Here is a 5,636-nt window from a genome sequence, read left to right as displayed (position 1 = left end):
ATTACTACGGCTGCTATCAATGCTACAACTTGTACTGCCACTACTGAAAACAAGAATAAACTTTGCCTATGATATCATGGCGCATATACAAAATAAAATGAAGACTCAATACTTTCAGAGGAGTTCAGAATGAATTTGTGTCGTTCTATAAAGTGACTAAGTTCATATAATAATCATATCTATGTATATATATATATACCTATTTATTATGTTATATTTATTTTACAGTATACTGCTGGGTGGGCCTGTTCAGTTTTGAAAAAGAAATCTGTTTACAAAGGCACCCTGCAGTTATATAAACATTTAACATCAAAATAGACAATCGATCATATTATGTAATCAACTTCTCTTCGATATGAAATTGACTTCCTTTGCTTGTTTTAGAGCTTTATACAGTTTAGCAGTGTAAATCATATTCAAATTAATTTTGTAAAAAGCATTGTCTTTAAAAATGTCTTTAAAGATTTGATAAAACACTGTCGCACAAGATAATTTAAAGTGCGGCACAATTTTTTTTTCTTAGTGAATGAAAGCAATACGATTGAATTTTTTTAGTTACAAAGCCAGATTGATTGTTTGATGTTCTTTTTTTTCCTTTAATGAACATACTGTTTACTAAGTTATTTGTGATACGACAAGGAATAGAACATTACTACTTCATGTCTAGGAGAGATATGATCATATTCACTTAAGGAGTGATTAGCATTCGCCCTTAATTAAAATCTGTAATTTCTTTTCCAATCGATATTATCTGTTAGAATTTGTATTTTAGATTGCAATTAACATGAATAAGCACCCTTATATACCATTCATACCGATTACATATGCTCAAATAAAACACTTTCCAATGCTCTTTGTTGGTATTTGAAATTCTGAAGAATATTCCACCTGTGCAACTGAAATACACTAATAGGTTTAAATTTTACAAAATGAACTGTATAATAAAGCGTCTGGGGATACAAATGCAAAGAGACAACATAAGAAACACAATAATGTTTAGGTCCATACATAATTTTGATTTTGGGTAATATAATGAAGCAATATTGATATTTAACCATTATGGTAAATGAGGTTGGCTAGTAACTTGATTGACAAATTTAATGGACCGTACATAACAATGTGGTGGAAAATTACTATTGAAACCACTGAGGGAATTATCAATTGAACATATTTAGATGCACTTTACTTGATGAAGTGACTGACAATTATGATAAAATATAAGAGCTAATATACAGGGATACTCCATTAGATCCAGGTCTGGCCATTCAACCATTGTTATTTAAACGAAAGTTTTCATCATGTTAATGTCATCACATCCTTATAGGTCTGATACCATCAATCAATTCTGGCATAACTAATCAGATACAGCATTCGTTTTGATACCCACATGAATATATTCTCACATTTCATTATGTCTGATACATTCGGATTAATCTTCATGGACTTGTCTATTGTGTTTTAATCGAAGGTTCTTAACATGTCAAATATTAATTTCAATGACCTTGATTTAAAATTAATGTTAATGAATTTCGAAAAGCAGTCTGGAGGCTACAGATAATTCACTGAATACACAGTTTGAAATAAGGGAGAGGCCTAATGATGATTTTTGTCTCGCCTGCATAGCAAAGCGAGACTATAGGCGCCGCTTTCCGACGGCGGCGGAGTCGTCAACATTGAAATCTTAACCAAGGTTAAGTTTATGAAATGTCATCATAACTTAGAAAGTATATTGACCTAGTTCATGAAATTTGGACATAAGGGTCATGAAGTATTGTTAAACATCCTGCCTGAGTTTCAGGACACATGACCAAGGTCAAAGGTCATTTAGGGTCAATGAACTTAGACCATGTTGGGGGAATCAATATCGAAATCTTAACCAAGGTTAAGTTTTTGAAATGTTGTCATAACTTCAAAAGTATATGGACCTAGTTCATGAAACTCAGACATAAGGGTAATAGTGTATCACTGAATATCCTGCGTGAGTTTTGCATCACATGATTAAGGTAAAAGGTCACTTAGGGTCAACAAACTTTGGCCATGTTGGGGTTATTTGAGGAATTGTCATCATAACTTTAAAATTTGTGGATCTAGTTCATGAAACTTGGACATAAGAGCAACCATGTATCCCTGAATATAATGTGCGAGTTTCAGGTCACATGACCAAGGTCAAAGGTCACTAAGGGTCAACGAACTTTGGCCATATGGGGGTATTTGAGGAATTGTCATCATAACTTTGATATTTTATGGATCTAGTTCATGAAGCTTGGACATAAGAGCAATCAAGTATCCTTGAACATCCTGTGCTAATTTCAGGTCACATGACCAAGGTCAAAGGTCATTTACGGTCAACAAACTTTGGTTATGTTGGGGGTATTTGTGGAATTGTCATCATAACTTTAAAAGTCTATGGATTTATTTCATGAAACTTGGACATAAGAGCAGCAGTGTATCTTTGAATACCCTGTGTGTGTTTCAGGAACATGGCCAAGGTCAAAGGTCATTTACAGGTCAATGTACTCTGTCTGTGTTGGGAGTATGTGTGGAATTGGCATCATAACTTAGGAAGTTTATGGTACTTGCTCAAGAAACATCGACATAAGGGTAATCAAGTATGAATAATAGTTTTGCACAATCCTTAGGTCACATGATCATGGTCAAAGGTCATTTTGGGTCAATGGACATAATATTTTAATATCTTATTAATGTTTCTTCTGTGAATAATTATTCATTAGCTGTTTTTCAAAGGAAGCAATGCTGCTATATCGAATTGCGTAATGCAGGCGAGACTGCCAGAGGCGTTCCACTTGTTGTGTAATTAATGTATATTTTCTGTCCAGAGTGGTTATAAAATTTTGTCTGATCAATGGTAATGTTGATTAAAGCTCATCAGAAAATAATTGCAATATATCTCAAAACAGCTCTTTACTCTCAGCTAAAACTGACATAAAACTTTGTACAAATTAAATAATTATTCCGGGGTATAAAATAAATATCGACTGGTAGATAATGGTTCTCCTGAAATGAACCTAAGGATACAATGCCAATACCGTCGCTGCGATTCATTAAAGGGGAATCCAACCCAAATAAAACCTTGTTTTTATAAGAAAAGGAAAAATCAGACAAGTTGATAGGTGAAAGTTTGAACAATATCGGACAAACAAAAAGAAAGTTATGATTTTTTAAAAGTTGTAAATATTGGTAATCACTATACCCATGGAGACTTCAAATTGGCCGCATCTGGGATGTCATAGTGATGTAAGGCAAGGACTACTCTTCCATATACATGATATACTCTAATACATATTATGGCTAAAATGTCATTTTTCCCAAAAGTTTTATTTCAAATTATATTTTTCTTTCATGAGGACATAAAACAATATACTACCTGGGTTATATTTAGATTACTGCCCCAGGGGAATGGGTACTTAAGAGAAAACCACAAATCCCTGATAATAAAGTACATGGCCTATGGGAAAGTTGTCCTTGCCCCTTGTCATAATTTACTTACCCAGTTGCCAATTTTAAATCTACATACCATTAGTGATCTCAATTTTAAAACAACTATAACTTTCTTATTGCTTGTCCGATTTCTTTCAAACTTTCACCATTCTGTTTAATTTATGTTTCTCCTTCCCATCACAACATTTATGGCCAAGGCTGGATTCCCCTTTAAGTGCTACTAAAATAATGTACGCTAAAGTGGAAATATCACCTTAAAAAAAATCACATACCCACTAGAGAAAATGAAGCTATTGTGGCAGAAAGAATATTGTATACCTTTTCAGCCACTATCTCGACACCAAGACAGAAAATATACTACACTGAACCTTATTCCTGAGAATGTGTCAGACACTAAAATTGTACCAGAATATTTATTTTATTGATCATGACCATTACTGGTCAGAATCACATTGACTGTCATTGTATTATTTGATCAATCTCTATTTTTAACGAGTGTAACGTGAGGATTGAATGTACTGGGTATATCTTTAATCTCTTGGTATTATATCTTTTTTTGATGTAGACGAAGTTGCTAGTGCCTTTTGATGCAATTATATTGGAATATTGAATTATGCTTGTAGATATATTGCTGTTTTCGCTAAATGATCGTGACATTTTTTTATACAGATTATGATAAAACCATGATTTTTTATTCATCTTTGTACATAAGACTGTATTGTTTCACTATTCCATACAATGATAATCTGGATAAAATGTAAAATCTCTATTGAAATATATGGAAGGTTGTGGGTATAGGTTTAAGTGAAAGTATAAGCTCACAAACTTTAACGATGATGGGTTTTTTTTATTGAAAATGAAAGGTCTGGTGCAATTTAATGAATTTGACAGTTTTCAGAAGGCTTTAAGAGTCGACTTCAGAGGAACGATCTTTTTTAAACATGTTCATAGAGGATTGCTCTGGTCAAGATCACTCTTCTTTTTCTGTTCAGAATTGTAGTGACTACATAAACAGAATAAAATTATTTCATTCCCTGAAGAAGAAAATTTCTTACGTTGCTTTGCATTTGCTAAAAATCCATTGTCAGACTCAATATTGCTTTTTGTATAGCATGAGTAGCTATGGTGAGTGGTTGATTAGATTGTTAGGGTGTTCGATGATTGGGCTCAATGTGTGTGTGTGTGGGGGGGAGGGACTAGGGGGGCTCGCGTGTGTGGGGGGTATAGAGGGTAGGTGGGTAATGAGATTAGACATGGAGTAAGGGTGGCATTGAAGTGTGTGAAGTGGGGGTGAGTGCATGTGTATGTGTGTAGGGCGAATGATGACATTGACAGGGGTGAGGGTGATATTGATGTGTGAGGTGTGTGTGTGTGTACAGTCAGTGGGATTTGAGATTATCAGGGGCAAGCATGGCATTAATGTGCGGGGTGGGGTGTGTGTGTATGTGTAGAGGTTGAGGGGGTGATGAGATTGACAGGGGGAAATGGTGACATTGATGTGTAAGGTGGGGATGGGTGTGTAGGGTGAGTAGGTGATGCCTTTTGATATGGGCTCAATATGGCATTGATGTGGGGTGGTGGGTGTGTATGCAGGGTAAATGATGAGATTGACAGGGGGTAAGGGTATCAGTAGTGTGTGAGGTGAGGGTTGGTGCGTATGTGTGTAGGGCGAAAAACGAGATTGACAGGGATGAGCGTGACATTGAGGTGCGGGTGTGTTAGGTGAGTGGGTGATGCAATTAAGAAGTGGTAGGGGTTGGGGTTGATTACAGTAAAGGAAGAAAAGGTACAAAATTATAAAGGTTCCTAAGTCCCTCTCCCCCACTGCCCATTCTTTCTTTATCTCTTTCTAGCCCCCCCCCCCCCCCCGTTCTCTCTCTCTCTCTCTAATAATGCTTTTGTTAAGATTTACAGAAAATTTCATTCTACTTTCCAACAGTTTAAGAAAGAAATTACTGAAATTTAGCTAAAATCACTATTGTGCAAATCATATCAATATGTACGTCTTTTTAACATCCTCTATAATTTACCAAAAAATATATATATTGAACTATTTTTTTGGTTAAACTTCAGGCTAATTTTCAAACTTTAACTGACATATACATATAGTATCACCATCTAGTAGCATTTAATTTCAAATCCAGTCAGAAACATGAAATCTCAAACACAAAGTTTTT

The sequence above is a fragment of the Lytechinus pictus genome, chromosome 12, assembly GCF_037042905.1.
Source record: "Lytechinus pictus isolate F3 Inbred chromosome 12, Lp3.0, whole genome shotgun sequence".
NCBI classification, from domain to species: domain Eukaryota; kingdom Metazoa; phylum Echinodermata; class Echinoidea; order Temnopleuroida; family Toxopneustidae; genus Lytechinus; species Lytechinus pictus.
This window is presented reverse-complemented; position numbering follows the sequence as displayed.